The 20,424-nt window shown below is 39.0% G+C and overlaps 1 protein-coding gene across 17 annotated transcripts in view; it reads left to right on the forward strand.

Annotated features, from left to right (window-relative positions):
- Nucleotides 1-20,424, forward strand: part of DTNA (dystrobrevin alpha) — a 348,472-nt gene that overhangs the window by 177,420 nt on the left and 150,628 nt on the right. For 2 of the 17 annotated variants that reach the window (XM_071219535.1, XM_071219538.1), the window contains exon 1: nucleotides 9,174-9,444. The exons of 12 other annotated variants lie outside the window; for them this stretch is intronic. The gene's annotated coding sequence lies outside the window, so the exon portion shown is untranslated. Of the gene's footprint in view, nucleotides 1-9,171; nucleotides 9,445-20,424 lie in introns of those variants that run through there. 3 more of the 17 variants (XM_053913092.2, XM_045187819.3, XM_045187822.3) reach the window with 3 other exon arrangements.

Here is a 20,424-nt window from a genome sequence, read left to right on the forward strand (position 1 = left end):
CTGAATCTACCAACTCAAATCTTGATCTGATCCAGAAACCCCCTTGCTGACACACCCAGGATACTGTTGAATGGAATATCTGGGCACTCATGGCCCAGTCAAGTTGGCACACCAGACTAACCATCACACTGCACAGTCCACTACGTCCCCCTGACCGATTTTCCTTCACATCTTCCTGGCATCACTGGCAAGGGGATGGCGATCGCAGTCATTGACTTAGACCAGCGATTTTCAATCTTTTTCATCTCATGGCACACACAAACAAATTACTAAAATTCTATGACACACCAAAAAATAGATATTGTGTCAATCTGACAAAAAAAAATAGGTATAATTCTGATCCATTCACACTGAACAGCTATTGTTGGGTTGACTATTGTCTTTTTTTTTTTTTTTTGACAATCTGAGGGAGAAGAGGTCAGTGCCCCTGACTAAAGAGTCAGGTATGGCATCTTTTAAAGATGTCTGTGGCCTGCCACATCACACCAACTGAAAACCGCTGCCTTAGGCTATCGTCATATCCTTTAGAAGGGGTCCCATATTGGCTGCTTCCCCCGGGCCACCATATTTTAAAACCTGCTTCCCCTACAGGTAAGAGTTCCCTTTGAGCTGGACCTTGCCTCCCAGTTCAGAGCTTTAGCACCCAACTTCCCAGTATCTAATCCCTACACCCTTCCCACTCAAGCTAATAACTCATAATCTTCCAACTGTACAATCCATAATCAACATGGCATTTTCTGAGTGGCTTAGTATCTGTTCTCTCTGCCTCTTTCTTCCAGGCTAGACTATATATAACCAATAGGGCCCACTAAGGTTTATCAAATAAAAAATATGTGGGGGGTAATCTCAAAGATAATCATGAAGCCTATAGCCTCCCTTAAATATGGAAAAGGCTGCAATTTAAAATGTAACAATTTGTTTCTAAATCAAGCTATATGTTTACATGGATGCAGATATAAATACAAAAAAATGTTAACTGTGGTTGGTGGGATTACAAGTGAATAGAAAATATTTTTGCTCATTTTTTATGGTTAACTGATCTATAATGTTTACTAAAGATACCATAAATCCTGAAATGGATAAAACAAATAGTGTTTGTGTTTAACACTTTGGATATTATTACTATAAGTAAGGGGGTGGACAATTCAAACCACAGGATCTAGTATGTAATTTAGGGTTTCTGTCAGCTCAGTGTGTGTGTATAAGAGAAGCAAACATACAGGTTTCTCCATGCCACACGTCACTGTAAGGCTGTAAACAAGATGCAAAGGAAAGTAAAGTGTCTTTACATGTAATGAATATGGGTGGCTAGTGTCCTCCAAAAACGCGTCTTATTTCTGGTGACCAACATAAAATGCTAATGCCTTTCTGCCTCACATTACTTATAAGCCATAATTTCAATATTACATCAGGAAGTCCCTCCTAATGTTTCACCTGGCAAACACATACTGTGGCACCTTCAGTAAAAACAGAACACCTGCTCACCATTATTCACGTGCAGCTATCCTTTCAAATGCTTTCGTGCCTCCTTCACGGGCTTCGGGGTCACTCCCCTTCCTGCGTATTATTCGCCATTGTATAACTGTTTCTCCAGTTTCTCCATTCCTCATGCCACTGTGAGGCTCTAGACAGAATGCAATGACCTGATGAAGAACTGACCAGTGTGAAGTGTGGCTCTCAGGTGACGCCTCCCAGGTTGACTCCAGGGAGCCCCTCAGTACCATAAATGAGAACCTCAGAAAGGCAGATGGATGGTCCCTGCCCATGGAGTATCTGCCAGAAGGGTCCAAGGCGCCCAATATTTTTATGTTGTGGGTCAGTATATGTAGAAGGTGTTTACCACATGAAGCTTTTTCATTCATTTCAATCATGGAATTCACTGAAGTATGGAGAATGAACTGTCAGATATTAGTTTGTCATTTGTCTCAGTTTATTCAGTTTTCTCCATAGGGTGTATTGCTTCAGTATTCTTTTTCTGTCACTCCTTCGGGGTAATTTTGTTATGTATTCTCTTGAACAACATATGCTTCTCTTTTATCTTCACCCCTAAATCATCTTGTATCTTTTTCCAGCTGTCTCTTAATCTGTGTTTTTTTCATAATTATTCTCCTAAATAAATTCTGATTTATCTAAAGAGTAGAATGAATTTTATACAAATATTTAAAAATGTTTGGGGGGACCCGCTGCACCTGACCGAGCTCCAGAGTCAAGTCCTGGGAACTCTGAGAGACAACCCCCAATAGATGCCTAAAGGAAGATGGGGAAGGATGCCCCCTACACGCTCAAGTGTGGGATGGTGGACACTCAGACAGAACCCCACAAGCTGTGCATAATAAACCAAGACTCCAAGGCTCAGAACCCACCTGCAGAAAGAGTACATCTCCGCTGGTAGCTGTGCAGAACGGCCCGAGGGAAATGGTGAATGGCTTGGCTGGAGGCAAATGGATTTCCCTGAGTCATTCACTGTAGTTAGATGGGTAGAAGGGTTTGGTATCAGCAGCTTAAGGAGTGAGGGAAGAGGATCTCAAATGACAAGGTCAGCTCCATCAAAAATAATGTAAATGGGTTCCCCATATGAAAGAGTGTTTCCGATAGAAGAAGGGGAGAGGCATGCATGACAGGCAAGAAGTCACTCCACCAGTCCTATGCGGATGTTCAGCTAGAGCATTACTGACCCTGGCTTGGTTTGTGTTTAATAGAGCTATCCCATTCCCAATGGGCAAACCGTGGGGACAGTACATTGGTTTCAGTTTCTAAGCCAGCATCTGAAAAGAAACTGCTGTGCTTTCTAACTCCAATAAAAGTTACTAATGACCTTATTACCTATAAATCTGGGGTCGTATAAAAGCATGATATAACAAAGAATTTTTAAATGGAATTATTTATTTTTTAAATTTATTATAATTCCACAGCAATAGAACAAATACACAAAGTGGTATCTAATATTTTATTTTAACATGTGAGAGTGGTAGTTATAAATTGTCACCATCTATTAGAAATGCATGTAAAGACCCAGTAAAGATGGAGGTGGAGGTGAACATGGCTCACCTCCTCACACAACCGCAGCAAAAATTACAACTAAACTACAAAACAAATATCACCCAGAATCATCAGAAAATCAAGCTGTATGGAAGACCAACAACAAAGTAATTAAAGAAGTCACATTCATGCAGATGAGTAAAAGGGGCGGAAATGCAGAGACATGGAACAGGCATCCCACAGCTACATGTGGTGGATAAAAATAAGGAGGGATTGCTCTGGAGCAAGGGATCCCAGCGCCACACCAGACTACCCATCCAGTGTTCCAGTGCAAGGAAAATAAGTCCCCATAACTTCTGGCTGTAAAAACCAGCGGGGCCCTGGTATAGCTCAGTGGACTGAGCGTGGGCGTGTGAACCAAAGGGTTGTGAGTTCAATTCCCCATCAGAGCACATGCCTGGGTTGTGGGCCAGGTCCCCAGTAGGGGGTGCATGAGAGGCAACCATGCATTGATGTTTCTCTCCCTCTCTTTCTTCCTCCCTTCCCCTCTGTCTATAGAAATAAATGAAATCTTTTAAAATAATCATATCAAAACCAGTGGGGCTTGGGGCAACAGAAGAAAATGTGGGATTCTCAGGTGTCTCCTCCTAAAGGGCCCACAACAGACTTAGGACTTACACAGGTCATTCCCTCTGGGCTCCAGCACCTGGGCAGCAGCTGGAATGGTACCAGTGGCATACAGGGAGGAACTGAAGTGTCTGGCATCTGGGCAAGTGCCAGGAAGCAGCTTCCTCCCAGACAAAACTCCAGAGGCCAGTCAGCAGCCATTGTCCTCTTTCTAAGCCCTCCCCCGCACAGAGCCACAGAGCAGCAACACCATATCTGAGATTCCATCAACCTGGTTCACACGGTTTGCCCCACCATGGTGATTACCTGAGGCTCAGCTCCATCCTGCTTACTGCTGCATGTATCTACAATAGGGCATGTTACTAACACAGGGAGTCAGTGCAGCTCTGCCTAATACACAGAAACAAACACAGGCAGGCTGCCAAATTGAGGAGACAAAGAAATATGGCCCAAATGAACAGAACAAAACTCCAGATAAAGAACTAAATGAAGTGGAGATAAGCAACCTATCAGAAGCAGAGTTCAAAACACTGGTTTTTAGGGTGCACAAGGAACTCATTGGATACTTCAACAGCATAAAAAAGACCCAGGCAGAAATGAAGATTACACTAAGTGAAATAAAGAAAAATTTATAGGAAATCAACAGTGGAGTGGATGAAGCCAGGAATCAAATCAATGATTTGGAACATAAAGAATAAAAAACCATTCAATCAGAACAAGAAGAAGAAAAAAAGAATCCAAAAATGAGGATAGGCTAAGGAACCTCTGGGACAACTTCAAACATACCAATATTCAAGTCACAGCAGTGCCAGCAGGAGAAGAGGAAGAGCAAGAAATAGAAAACTTATTTGAAAAAATAGTGAAAGAAAACTTCCCTAATGTGGTGAAGGAAATAAACATGCAAGTCCAGAAAACATAGAGAGTCCCAAAGAAGATGGACACAATGAGGACCCACCAAGACACATCGTAATTAAAATGCCAAAGGTTAAAGATAAAGAGAAAATCTTAAAAGCAGATAGTTACCTACAAAGGGGTTCCCATAAGGCTCTCAGCAGATTTCTCAAAAGCAACTTTGCAGGCTAGAAGTGATTGGCAAGAAGTATTCAAAGTGATGAAAAGGAAGGACTACAACCTAGATTACTCTATCTAGCAAAGCTATCATTTAGAATTGAAGGGCAGATAGAGTGCCTCCCAGATAAGGTAAAGCTAAGGGAGTTCATCATCCCCAAGCCATTATTATGTGAAATGTTAAAGGGATTTATTTAAGAAAAACAAGATCAAAACTATGAACATTAAAATGGCTATGAATTCACAACTATCAACAATTGAATCTAAAAAGCAAACTAAGCAAACAAGCATAACAGAAACAGAATCATAGATATGGAGATCACTTGGAGGGTTATCAGTTGGGTGGGGGAAGGGGGAGAATGGGGGAAAAGGTACAGGAATTAAGAAGTACAAATTGATAGGTACAGAGCAGACAGGGGATGTTAAGAACAGTATAGGAAATGGAGAAGCTAAAGAACTTGTATGCATGACCCATGGACATGAACTAAGGCGGGGCTTGCTGGAGAGAATGGAGGGTACTGAATGGAGGGGAGCACAGGGGAGAAAAATTGCAACAACTGTAATAGCATAATAAATAAAAAATATTTCAAAAGAATATATAATACCTTATTGTGCTTATTTTACATGTATTTCATTAAACAAAAGAAAGATATATTCAAAATTATCCAAGAGTGTTAGTATATAAATTGAAGAAACACATTAAAATGTAGATACTGGTCGCCCCAGAGAGTGAAGCATGCGTGTGCTTTCATGCTGTTTCACAAACCGTTCTGTGTCTTCAATTTCTCTACATTGGACATGTGACATTACCTTTTAGTGAGAAAAGGGACAAGGAATTTAACGTTTTATTATTAAATTTAAAAACCAAGTATGTTTTTCACTAAGGAAAAACCCAGAATATAACTATATAATTATGAATTTTAAAGACATGAAAAAATGCAAAAACACAGAAATTTGGGAATACATTTCCACAAGGAGTCAGGCAGAATTGTTCAGGGCTCACAAGAAGTTATCTGTAGGACATGCAGCCACCAATTTCACAGTGCTATCGAAAAATTTTCTGTGATGTGTCAGCAGCAGGAAATCACAAAGGACCCCCTGTTATTTATAGCGCCATTAATATAGTTCAAATACATTAAGGGTTAATAGAATATCTTGATATTGAGTTATATAAATTGAAATAGCTTGCAACAGCCTTGTTCTTTCATAAGAAATTTTCATGAATAAAATAGATACTAATCTGGTTAATATTTTTTAAGTCAGCTGCTCAAAGACTCTTAAAAAACTATGTGCTTACAAAAAATTGTTCATATCGCAATCTCCATTTTTTGTTGTTGCTGTTAACCAGTTTTTTTATATGCCTTAAAAATAAAACACTTGCAATATCATAAAAGAAATAACAATTGTAAAATATGGCCCCCCCCAAATTGCATTTGCAGAGGTTCGAATTGTTTTGTCTTGTACTAATTTTATTAACATTAGCAGCCCCGGTTTTTTTGTAGCCATGCTGCTTAATTGAAGCTTGTGACCTCAGAACCCATTTCGTTACCTTGAGTTTGTGGGAAATTAGGTGCTCTCAGGTCTGAAGGGAGAGCAGTGAAGCAAATCACCTTCCAAGCTCCCTCCCCTCTCTACGGGTCCAGGGCTTGGCAAATTGACTTCCTGGGGTACTTTCTGAAGCATTATGTGGCAAAAACTCTTTCTCCCTAGGTGATTGGATTCCTCATACAAAATTAAGTGGGTCATACCAGCACAGATTATATTACAAATTTTGTCCACACTGAGAGAGAAGTTAACCTTAACATTTGCAAAAGGGGATTTAAAACTTTCTGAAACCAAATACAGTTTCCTGACATCATATTGTCTAATGCTTACGAGAATTCAAACAAGTCGCTTTCAAACATCTGACAAAGGTTGTTTGCTAAGCATATTAAATGCTCTAGTGGCAGTCTACCTTAACTGGATAAACTAGTTAGATGATCGACTCTTAAATTTACGAAATGAAGAACAGTTATATACATAACCAATCTGTAGGAGAAACAGGCACAAGGTAAAGACTCCCAAAGAAATGAAAGCTAACAGTGGAAGAGCCTTTATTCAGCCAACCACACATGAGAACAGTTATGAATTATTCAAATTGTGGCTCTGTTAGCCTTTCCTTCATCAACTGTTCTGAAGAGGATTAGGGGTGCCGATTTTCCAGGGCATGTGCTTCTTGCCTTTTTCCCAGTTCTGCCTTCTTTACACCCTTTATAGGGCTGTGTCAATATGAGTCACAGCACTACTTTGATGATCTCTGCTGCTTTGTTGTAGGGCTTTTTTTTTTAAATGATAGAAAAATCTTGTCACGTGCAACATACATTCCTTTTATTCTTTCTGGCAACTTCTTGTCATGAAAATTTTTCTTTGCCACAGGTTGATTTTTTTTTGTATTGTTTTGTTTTGGGGTTTTGTTTGTTTTGCCCCGGCTGCTTCTTTGCACTATGTCTTCAAAAAGACCTTACTGCTAATTTTCCTATGCAATTGGCTTTCGTGTCAGGTAATTTCCTGGGTTAGATGATTGTGGCGAAAAGCAGCTAAAAGTCCATATTGGTGAGCAGTTTACAGCCCTTATTACTGATCAAAGTGACCTTTTAAATGCTGTTTATCCAACATCAGTAAATTGTTTAAAATGCATTCTGGGTATATAATTTTTATTCTGAAGTTCTTTATAATAAAATTTCTTTATACCCCATTTTAATTTGAAAAGACCATTTGCTGAGAATCCAATATAAATATCAAAATAAATTGCTTTACTTAATGTATTTTTCTTTTATATTAAAAACTTCTTTAAATCAACTGCCAAGTTTAACACTCTTCCCACAATTCGTTTTGCCCTGGGAATACGTGGAAATTTTTGAATGTTCAGAATCCCCTAGGTGGTTTGTAGGTAGGAGTAAACAATGCTGGCTACTTGTCTGAAAAGGTCATTGTATTTATATTGTGTTGTTACCCAAACTTATATTATGAAGCATATGATTGATTGATAATGTGTATCTGGTTGAAAATGACAGTTTTATAAGCAAGGGAAAGCGAGACATTGATGAGCTTTCTCATTGTCCCTCTTGTTCAAAACTCAAAAACATTTTTACTAAATAATACTAGCCATAGTTTATTGACTACTTGGTATGCTTCAAGCTCAGTACTTGCTGTTTTCCTTGGACTATCTCATTTAATCCTTTTCCACAACTCTTTAAAGTAAGAATTTTACAGAAGAGCAATCAAGGTTTAGAGAGGCTAAACAATCTGTGGGTTAAAGTCTGGTTTCAAACCCATGTCTGTGTTAACCCCACAAATGTTCTTCTGAAGAGCTCCTCTCCCTCGCCTCCCTTTGCCTGTGGGACACTAAGGAAAAGCCTGTGCAGATTCCTTAAGAGCTTAACCCAGCAGATAATGCAGTGAACACAATGGAGGTGTCCTCCACTAGGCTGTGGTAAAACACTCATCTCCTGCTTTAGACAGTCGAGAAACAGCCAGTGTGTCCTACATTACGCCCCAGTCACCCCAGAACTCCCTCATCAGCCTTCCTTAAATTACTGGGAATAAACTGTCGGTGATTCCTTGAATCTTAATTATGTAGCCATTGGTTCAGGGTCCCAGGATTGTTCAGGGTCAATAGGATCCCCTCTCTAAGACCTCTTAGGACAAAACCTCTAAGACTTCTACTCTTTTTTTTTTCCTGAGAGAGAGAGAGAGGAAAGGAGAGAGAGATAAAGAGAGAGGAATATCAATTTGTTGTTCCCCTTATTCATGCATTCATTGGTTGCTTCTCCTATGTGCCCTAATGGGGGGTCAAACCCTCAACCTTGGTGTATCAAGACAACGCTCTAACCAACCTAGCTACCCGGCCAGGGCCAAGACCTCTACTCCTAATGTAGAAACCCAAATATAGTTTAGTTGATTGTAGCTGTCTGTATCACCACAATCCAAGTCTGTGATCATTTTAGGCAGAACTGAAACCTAATCTGTTTAAATAATGGTTAAACACAGTGTTTTGATGGAAAAAAAGAATGAGAAATTTTACCTCCCACCTCTGAACTATAATTAGAAGTTTGCTCTAGAAAAACTTTGAGACTAGCCCTTCATATACTAATGTGCTGTTTTCAGCATCTGTGTTTACTGAATCATTTAATATATATATATACTTATTTTCAGATTTTTAAAGGAGCTGTGAGATTATTGCTGCATTTCTTATTGAGTTAGCAACTGGCCTTTAAAATTATTTGGTTAACAGAAGTAGTAGATAATAATCAGTATTTTAAGGGATTAGAAGCAACTTAAAACTGCATATACTTATTTCATTAGTTGGCTTCAAATGCTTTGGAGAACTTCTATTCTTAAACCTCTATTATTCCTTTTTCTTTTATTTTTCTTGTTCATGAAGTTGAGTCAGCAACAAAAATATATTCAAATTAGACTTGTCATACAGACAAAAAAAAACTGACTTTGTCAGGGTGGGTGGAGAGGAAAAAAAGCAACTTTTTGTCAGCCTTTTGTATTTCAGCAGCTGGATTCATTGCTACCATGGTAACGGACCACATGATGAGGTGTATTAGATTGCTGTGTGTTGAGTACAAGGGGAAGAATGAACACAGCGTTTTGTTGAAGTTAAAGGTTACTTTGGAGTTTCTTCTGTGGAAATGTGTAAGGTCAAATACTATAGTTTTCAGCATACGTAGCACTTCAGAGGAAGAATTAAGGGCATGTCGGTGCATTTAACTACAAAAGCAGGTAAGGTACAGTTGAATCTATGAAATTGAACTTACTTCGGTTGCAGTGGCATAACTTGAGGGTGGAACTTCACTGTCGCCCCCACCCCACCCCCACACTGGCACAGGACAAATTTCTCCCTTCTATCCCCCCCTACAAACTCATGTTTTTAATTTGAAAGTCTAAAACATTGTGAATTTTTATGGTTCTGTGGTAACGTGTGTGAGGGTGTGTGTGCAAGTAAAAGAAAGAAAACTGGAAGGGAAGTAATAAGAATGCAAGAATCAGTGTGGTCAGACCAATGCAAAACTGAGCAGTGTCTCCTTGTTTTGTCCTTGGAAGAGGGTCACTCTTCTTAGAGGACACCTATTAGTGTCATTGGACCAAAGCGGCTTGGACTTTTATACTGAATTAAACAGTAGGAAAAAGTTCTTCGGCATGTTATGCAGTGTATCTATTGTATCTGGGCTTTTTTTCCTCTTTCACCGTATTACTGCCAGCCTCATCCAGCACGAATGGTTTGGTTTTATCTATAATTTTTACAGCATATTTTATTTCCATTAGTATTCTGTTCTTTCCGGCATTGTGGTCGTATGTGTCTTAGAGGATTTAAAAATAGAAGTAAATACAATACGGGTTAGTGTAAAATGAACTCTCTTGCTTAGAGACTGGTAAGAGCAGAATGTAAACAATTCCGTGTGGCTTTGTGAAGCATCAATTCCCAGAGCGCAGAAGCCTCCCCCGCCTTGTTTGCAGGTCGCCCTAGAGAAAAGTTCTCCATTTAATAACTGATTTTGGTTTCTTGCTCGTGGCTTCTACTGACGTTTGAGGTTTGGCTTTCTCATAAGACATGATGATTTACTTTAATGTCTTAGCTTAAGAGGTAACCTATTCAACTTCTCTCCTCTTAAAACAAAGTTAACTTGGCAGCTTTAGAGACAAAACCTAACTAAACAGTAAACAGAGCCTCACTGTTACTCAAGTATATTCACTGTTCGGTATCCACTGGAGTATTCTCACGTAGGAAAGCCTTTGAAAAATACCTTGTTAGCTAAAATCAATTATTTGCCACTAATTGGCATTGATGGTAATCAAAGACAGTAAATTATCCCAGGTTTGATCATATACCACTCTTTTTCTTCAAAAAGGGAAACTTGGATTTTGTTAAATTGATTTATGCTCTGTATTTTCATTGCTATTTCCTTAATCTCTCTACTTCTCATACCTTTAGCCCATCTTCTAAATTTGAGCAAGGGATTATGATCATTCTTCAAAATACTTCTTTGCCATAACTGCAAAAAGAGAAAACTATTTCTATGGTAACAAATATCAAAAACATTATAATAATACTGAACATTTATAAACTGCCATATTTATATGTGGATTCCTTCTTCCCTTTTCCCTTTGTTGCTTGAATACAGAACAAGCTATGAGCATGTACTCCAAAACATAAAGTATTTTCACAGCATAAATCATTACTATTTAAGAATAGGAGGTTTCCAAGAGTTGATGAAAGATGGTACCTGGTAAAATAGTTTAAATGGGTGAAATTCTCAATATTGACTACACCCGAGGTATAAAGTGGTCGCTTTTTATTAAAGGAAAAATAAAAGAGGGAGGGAATGAGGAAGAGAGACAGAGACAGGCACAGAGAGATGACAGAAAAAGACAAAATGTAGAGATAAAAGTGTAAGTGATGTCTTAAACAAACTCTCTTCTTTCCCATCAGAACTGGAATGGGTTAAATTGAGAAATAGAGTTGGGCAGATGAGATGGAATTAGTAAAAGTTACTATGAATCTACTATTCTACATTGCAAATACACGATTCAGCATAGATAGTTGTTTTCCATTAATTGAAATGAAAATAAATTCTTAGAGTTGCTGTTGTTTGATCCTTGCTATTGCGGGTTAAGATATCAGGCAGCTATAACGGAGGGCGTAAAACTCAATGTACATCCCAGGGTCTGTGGTTTGTGTTCACCTGACAGGACACCACTCACACAGGTCATTTCTGCGGTCACCCCAACTGAGAGGTCCACAATAACATGGGGTTTTACTTGTTTAATTTTATTCTGTAATAAAAATTGTATATTTTAGGGAGTATAGAAATGATTTCATGTATATATATAGTGAAATGATTCATAAAAGCAAACTAACTAATGTATCTGCTCAAATAGTTACCAGTTTTGCATGAGGTGGGAGCAGACCTCCAGTACGCAGTGCAGACCACAGCCACCAGGCTGCGCAGTAGGTCTTTAGACTTGTTCATCCTACGTCACTGCGGCTTCCTACCTACCCTTTGACCCACCTCTCCCTGTTTCTCTCACCCCACCCCTCCCCGCCCCAGAACCTCTGCTCTGCATACTCTCTGCTTCCAGGTCTTTCACTTTTTTACATGCTGTATGTAACTGAGATCATACAGTTTTTTTTTCTTGCCGTATCTGGCTTATTGCACTTAGTAGAATGTCCTCCATGTTCATCCGTTTTGTTGCAAATGGCAGGATCTCCTTTTTAAAATCTGAATGATATTCCATGGCATGTATATACCATAGTTTCTTTACCCATTACTGTGCTGACGAACACTTAAGGGTTTTTCCATATGTTGGTTATTGTGAATAATGCTGCAGTAAACACAGGAGTGCAAACATCACTTCCAGGGGCTGATTCTGCTGCTCCTGAGTCTATGCTCAAAAGAGGGACTACTGGACCCTATGGTAGTTCAATTTCTAGTTTGGGGAGCTTTTTTTAAACTCCATACTGTTCAAAAAAAAAATCCATACTGTTTTCCATAATGACGGTATGGAAGATCCTCTTACAGTTGTTTTGCTACTCACATTGTTAAGAGACAAATGACTTTTGGTGCAATTGCTTTAAATTACAATTTTTGCCAATATTGTTTAATTGAATCATATTTTTCTCAACCCTTGTTTAAGTCATGCTTTATTTTTAATTTTGGATGACTGGCAGTGTATTAATGATTTTTAACATTTTAGCTTTAATTTCTAGACCTCCTTAGCCTCTCTGACAAATAACTAATTATCTGTACATATTCACTTCTATTAACAAGATAAATGTTCAACACAGGAGAGTCAACACAGGAGATAAAGGGGAATCATATTGACTATCGTAGCCCCATCTATAACATCAATGATTATCTTTGAGTCCTGAGACAATATTTCTAAAATAAATGGAGACCAAGCCAATCACTCAGTATCAGCTAGACATTACGTTTTTAGAAGTTGCTGTTTTAAACCTAAGACTTTATTAACAAAGTGGATTTTATTGTTAACTACCTTGCAATTTTTGTTTGAAAAGAATTGGACTCTTGTTTTAGTGTTCGCAAATGTTTCAAATTTTTAAAAAAGCAGCGGTACCATGATCAGAGCTATGGTGATGACAATGTCAATAATGACTAATTCAGAGAGTGAGACAGACTTCACTAGGAAGCTCTAGGTTCTGCAGGTAGGAAAAGGCCAATGTTGTTAGAAAGTGGAAATTTGTAATGGATGGTATGATTTTCAGATATTTACTCCCAAATTGAATTAATTTCATTAATAGCATTTATAACTCACTGACAATAGATGTGCTTGTTAATGTTCTTGTCAGAGTTTACTAGAAAGTATGGTGACTTACTTCAGTGAGAATAGAGGTATTTATCAATAATGATTAAAGTAATAAAGAACTGTATAATGTGTGGACAAGTATCTGATGGAGAAAGAAGAACTTATTGCTAGGAATATATGATTTGTTACATTTTTAATATAAAAGGGGCAATAGATTTTTTTACTTTCATGATATTGTTAGCTTGATACATTTTAGAGTGATAGTATTTTAGTAACTTCCCACTACCTGGCATGCATTTTTACGTGTTCACAATCGACAGCATTTTAATATTTTAATTATCTTTTTAAATTTTAAATTATTTCTTTTAAATAGACAACAATATTTTATGTCTGACACCTATTAACTTGGGTTTGTTTAGGGAATATTATACTCAGAAAAATCACCTGCTGCTACCTATTCCTCACATAAAAGAAAATACCATATAGACTGCCAATTCCAACATAAAATGTGGATCCTCACAGTAGTAAAAGAAAGTATAGGCTTAATATAGAAAGACATACCTTTAAAGGGAGAAAATATAAAGAAATGATTAGATGAAAAGTTATTACTCCTGGAAAATGTTATAAGCAAAATTAAAAAACAAATATGAAGCTAGAATCAATATTTGAAACACGCATAAAATAGAAAAAGTGTGTATCCATAATATATGATAAGGCCTCATAAATTAATAAGAAAAAGAACAGCCCTAATTACTGTTATTTTTTACCCTCACCTGAGGACATGCTTATTGATTTTAGAGAGAGAGGAAAGGAGGGAGAGAGAGGGAGAAACATCGATGGGAGAGAAAAACCTGGATCGGATGGTTGCCTCTCATACTTGCCCAGACCAGGGACCGAACCCTCAACCTTTTGGTTTACAGGGTGACGCTTCAACCAGCTGAGCCGCACCAGCCAGGGCCTACTTATTTTTAAGATTTTATTTTTTAGAGCAGTTTTAGGTTTGCAACAAAATTGAAGAGGAGATACAAAGATTCCCCACACATCCCCTGCCTTCACACCTGCATAGCCTTCCCCGTTATCATCATTACCCACCAGAAAGGTACATTTCTTACCAAGGGTGAACCTACACTAACATATTATAATCATCCAAAGTTCATAGTTAACCTTATTATTCACTCTTAGTATTGTATATTCTATGGGTTTGGACAAGTGTATAGCGATATGTGCCCACCATTATAATACATTACAGTGTTTCACAGCCCTAACAAGCCTCTGCAATCTGTTTATATCGCCCTCTCCCTCCCCATTCCTGGGCACCACTGATCTTGTTATTGTCTCTATAGTTTTTCTCTTTTCCAGAATGCCATGTAGTTGAAATCATACAGTATGTAGCCTTCTCAGATTGATTCTTTTACTTAATAATAAACATTTAAGGTCCTCCATGTGTTTTTTTCATGATTGCCGGTTCATTTCTTTGTAGCATTGAGTAATATTCGATTGTCTAGATGTCCCAGTTTGCTTAGCCGTTCACCTCTAAAGCATGCCTTGGTTGCTGCCAGGTTTTGGTAATTATAATAAATTATTATAAATACTTATGTGCAGGTTTTTTGTGTGGACATAAGTTTTTAACTTCTTTGGGTAAATACCAAGGTGTGCAATTGCTGGATCATATGGTAAGATTATGTTTAGTTTTGTAAGAAGCCATCAAACTGTCTTCCAAAGTGGCTGTGCTGTTTTGCGTTCCCAACAGCAATGAGTGTGTGTTCTTGTCGCTCCGCATCCTCACTGGTGTTTGATGGTGTCCGTGTTCTGAACTCTAGCCATTCTAATAGGTGTGCAGTGCTGTCTCATTGTTGTTTTGATTTCCATTTCCCTGACAACATATGGTGAGGTCATCTTTTCCTGTGTCATTTGCTGCACTCTTTGGTGAGATGTCTGTTTAGGTCATTGCCCATAGTATTTCAGTCAGGTTGCTTGTTCCATTATTGTTGAGTTTTAAGAGTTCTTTGTACAATAATTTTGGACAACAATTTCTAACACAGGGACTCAAGAATAAGGGAACAAATGACCTGATTAAAATACAGGTCTCCTGAAAATATTTTCTCCTACTCTGTGGCATGTCTTCTCGGTCTCTTGATAGTGTCTCTCCCAGAGCAGAAGTTTTAAATTTTAATGAAGTGCATCTTATCAGTTATTTCTTTCATGGATCGTGTCTTTGGATTTGTATTTACTAATCATTTAAAAATATATACAAATGAAAAAATAAAATAAGATAAAATAAAAATATATACAAATTAAACACACAAGTACTATTTAAATCTTTTAAAAAGAGAGAAACAAGGGAAGGAGAGGGAGTTAATACCCTACATTAGGGAGGGTGTGGAAAACGAGTGCCGCTGAGACTATAAATTGACGCTTTGAGGGGAATTGGTTCACCCTGGCCATGTGTCGAAAAGGCTTTAAAAACTACGTATCCTTGGACCCAACATTTCTACTATGAGGAAAAAATCCTAACAAAATAAAGTCAAACATAATTACAGGGTTATTCATTGTTGTGGTGTTTGTAAGTGTCAATAAGAGGAGTCATTCAGAAAAAGAATCTGAGAACTACAAAAATTGCACCAGCTCATATTTCTGATCCGCTAGCTGCAGAAGTGTACGAGGTCACAGACATGCCGCCTGGTCACCTACTGGTTCCACTTCTTTCCTCTCCAGATAGAACAGTAAGGCAACATGTTGCGGAGGAAAGGGTCTTGGCTCGGTTAAGCGAATGCTCGGGTCTGCTACGGACTGGCTGAGTTCATGTAAAAGCAGACAAACGTAAGGCATTGTTACAACCCTGATGTTACAGAGTAGAAAAGTCTCTGAATCCCTTTGTCCATCTATATGTATTCCTCTTCACAACTGGTGGTGCAAATAAAATGTCCCACATCAAACGTGGGAGGAAGGATGCATTTTTTAAATTCCACGGAAAAGAAGTACAATATGATAAAATCTGGAATTCCTTAGTAACATTAAAGTATTTTGAATAAGATATACTTCTCAATTATTATTGTTTTAAATTTATTCAGAATAAATTTCTGCTCATATTAGGTTGGGCAGGGGCTCACTGGTCTTGAAAGGAACCCGGCACATAGGCACAGAGGGAGGGCAGCACTCTAGAGCAGAGCAGGGATGTTAGCGGGAACGCCGGCGGTCCCAGAAACGTCCATGTCTGCACTGTCCAATACAGTACAGCTAGCCACCTGTGGCAGTGGGGCGCTCGAAGTATAACTAGTATGACCGAGGAAACTAAATTTCTCATTTCATTTCATGCTAAGTTATTTAAATAGCCACATGGGCAGGGCAGCTCTAGAATTAAGCACAATAAATAGGGTCTTTTATTTAATGTGGGGATTCATTTCAAATATCTCTGATGAACACAGGATGAGAAGGTGAATACACTTTGTGAAATTTCTCTTTCATTCACAGAAATAATAATCAAAAGGTCCTTGCATTTAGTGACTGTAACTCCGAGATTTTCCTCAGAAGTCTTTGTCTTAAAATATTCTATAGCCTGGTTCACTTAATTCCAGTGTTCATTCATTTTCTCATTTACTAAATAAAAAACACTTAATTTGAATTTATATGTGTCAGTGTGCAAGAAAAATGAACTGTTTTCCTTTATTATCACACTACTAATGCACTTACAACATCTCCGACACCAGGTGTGTGGATTTTCCACACCGAGAAATTCTGACGGCCTGGAATTAGTGTCAAATCCCACAGGTTAAGGACAAAGCCTCACAGGACTGCCCCCACCCCCACTTCACATGCCAGTTGGAAGTTTGGGCTGTCACCTGGGCTGACTGGCTGGCTATAAATCAGAGGCTCCCACAACACCCTCCTCAGTTTTCATCATTTGCCAAAACAGCTCACAAAACTCAGGGAAACATTTATGTGTACCAGTTTGTTATATAATGAAGAATATGATAAAAGATGCAGGTGAACAGCCAGGTGCAGAATTACACAGGACAAGCTCCAGAAGTGTCCTGAGCACAGGCACTCCTGTCCCTGTGGATTTGCCACGCACCACCCGCCCAGCTCACGAATATGCTCCTTAACCCAGAAGCTTTCCAAACCTGATATGTGCGCGGTTTTATGGAGGCTTCATCTTCCAGGCACAGCCGATCCTGAAGCAAGTCAGCAGCTCCTCTCCCCGCTGGAGTATGGCAGTGGGCCTGAGAATGCCACACTTCTACCCAAGGCTTGGTTTTACTAGTGACCCCCTCCCATCCCGAAATTACTCAGGAGCTCACTGAGAGCCACCTCACCAGAATGAAAGACACTCCTTTTACCTAGAAAATTCCAGAAGACTTGGGAGCTTTTTATCAGGAACCAGGGACAAAAACTGAATATCAGGACAAAAGATGCCACTACTGTTCTTATCACTTAGGAAATATGAGGGTTTTCAGAGCTCTGTAGTAGAGACTGGGAGCATAGACCAGTATATATTTTTCCTGTCATTTCACAGTCAGACACTGCACTTGACATCTGAGCAGATAATGATGGTCCAGAGTCCCTGGATTCAGACTTTCCTTGGAATATGCTTAGGAGCCTCATGATACTGAACAGTATTGTAGAGGGAGGGTGAGAAAATGCTTTGTGGAAAAGGAAGCGCTGGGATAAACTTTTGAAATAATGAATATTAACTAGAAGGCTGGGAACAGGAAGATCTGTGCAGAAGGAACAGGATGAAAATATCAGGGGTAGAGGAGAATCAGAAATCTCTAAAAATGTAAGGTAGGCATGTAACTTAAGGACTCAAAAAGTGTTCAGGAGCCAGATCTACAGCACCATCGTTATCACCATCATCACCACCATCATCATCATCACATCGTCATAGCAATCACAGGACCCATGTATCGGTCATTTGGGGTTAGGCCAAACACTTTTTGTGCACCATCTTATTCAATTCCTGTTACAAGCAGTGAAACAAGTATTGTCCTCGTTTAGTAACGAGAAAACTGCCCTGCCAATAATTGCCAAGTCAGCTGTGAGGCCAGAGGCAATGCTGTTAAACCATGCTGAGTCTCCACTTCTGCCGAGTGTTCCTGTCTGTCTTCCATGGAATGTAAGCTGCTTTATCTTGAATATTCTGGGAAGCCATAGGAGGAAATTCATAGTGACAGCATCATAGAAAATAGACCATGCGAGATGAACAGAAATAAGTGAAGGAGTTAATGCTGTGTTTCTGAGCAAGGATGAGGAAGTTTCCCAGCTAAGGAAGTGAAAGAAGAATTTGAAAAGGAGACAACTTGAGAAGCATTTTGTTAGTTGTCTGCCTTTACAGTAAGTCAGGTAGAAAACACCTGACTAGTTTTTTTAAACCTCTCTGAAAAGTGTCAGTTCCCGCATGAAGCTCTAGAGCCTGCTTGTTGTGTCCACAGAAACAGCCCGTCTTATAATATGTAAGTTTTTGTAACAAGACTAACCAGCGTAAATCATCCTGTTGGAAGCAAGTGCCACTACATCACCTACGCTCTTGAGATGTGTGGGACATCACACCAGTGTCTGAGGGTGTGATGTAAGTGAGGTAGGGACTTTGTATTTATGAAAATTTTCCTCATTGCAATCAGAATATTTTTTGATATTGTCAAATAGTGATTTTTTTCTAGCCAACATACAGGAATTTTAAACGTTTGTATTTAGGACTCATTTAGAAAGGTCAAAATACAGTTGCCTCTGTCATCGTGGCGCAGTCTGCTAATTGAACTCCTGAGCCGGGCACATTATAATTCTCCTGCCTTTGCCCCATTTAGGCAGATTGTTTTTTCCCTTGACAGTTTATCCAGGTTGATTTATGGGTTGGAACATAGTAGAAGCTGTTACTTTCAGTATCAGAGCCTCCACTTTTACTAAGAAATTACTTTTGATTTCTTCTAAAGTCTTACGATCAGTGGGGTTGAAAACGAGTGTAGGGAAAATGCAGGGGAAAGGGTGGAGAAGGTGGGTTGCCATGACAATAAAGAGCTGATGGAGGGGAGCCAGGTGGGTGAAGGGAATGTGCGGCAGCCCGGCTGTAAGGCGGATTTGGGTAGCACCGGCCAGCCGAAGGGAGTAAGGCAAGAAGAGCAGCCGTTTGGAAGCCTGCTGACTATGTAATTCCTTCCAGTGTGTTGGACGACACAGGGAAACCTGAACAGAAAGGGGGAAGTATAAGAGCACATTACCTGAAAGTTCTGAGAATGCTCTGGTGTAACAAAAACAACGCTTCCTGAGTGCCGGATACTGTTCCAAGGGCTTTTTGTTTAACTCGTTTGACTTTAAGTTAATGAATCCTCATTTACAGAACAGCGCCCAGCATGTAGGAATCACTGAATATATAGAAATAGTTATGACGTCTCTGCTAATCCTCACAAAAACCTCGATGATAAAAACCTTTTATTATTCATTATCTTTATTTTACAGATGAAGATATCAAAACCGGAGAAGTTAAGTAACTCCTGAAGGGCATATAGTTAACGAGAGGGAGCCATCGTTAGTGGGGCACAACCGCGAGGCCAGACTACTCTTAATCTATGTAAAGTCTGTTAGATGTCAAAAAGTCTTCATATGCTTACAAAGTATGTGACATATGAGAGGGGGGCCCACAAAAACTGGAACTTATTTATAAAAATTGTGTATTTATTCTTACATGGTTAAACTTCAGTCACCTTCAAAGTACCATATTTTTCAGACCATAAGACGCACCTAGGTTTTAGAGGGGGAAAACAGGAAAAAAAATTTTTTGAAGCAATATATGTGGTAAAATATTTAGTTACATAAATAACATAATATTCCCACCCCCATGCCCCTGCTGCCCAGCGAGCCAGGTAAGCTACATTTGGACCATAAGACGCACCCCAATTTTCCTCCCAAATTTGGGGGAAAGGTGTATCTTATAGTCGAAAAAATATGGTACTCTCCATTTGATGCAATACACCTATCAAGGGTGTTTTTTTCTTTTTTAGTGCTTCTGCTGTTATATTTTTTTTCACCTCCTCTGCATTGGCAAAACACTTCCTTTTGAGGACCTTTTTCTTTCAGGGAAACCAAAAAAAAGTTGCTCAAGGGAGAGATCAGGTGAATAGGGAGGGTGAGACACAGGGCTCATGCTGTTTTTGGTCAAACACTGCTAAACACTCAGCGAGGTATGGGCAGATGTCATTGTAAATCACCCATCATGAAATGGGAAAATTTGTTGAAAGAGTCTTCAAAAAAATATTCACAAAGTTGAACGCAGCCTCTCACAACAATACCAGCTGGTACACTGATACAGATGGGTTCCTAGAATACTCACCTAGCAGGGGAAGCCTGTGCTACAAGAGGCCCACCCTCCAGAAGATAATTCCAGTTCTCTCTTGGGTCCACCCTCATATACTAAATTCTTTAAAATGTTAGCAATTATTATTATGT

This window comes from Desmodus rotundus, chromosome 10 (genome assembly GCF_022682495.2).
Source record: "Desmodus rotundus isolate HL8 chromosome 10, HLdesRot8A.1, whole genome shotgun sequence".
In the NCBI taxonomy this organism is placed as follows: Eukaryota; Metazoa; Chordata; class Mammalia; order Chiroptera; family Phyllostomidae; genus Desmodus; species Desmodus rotundus.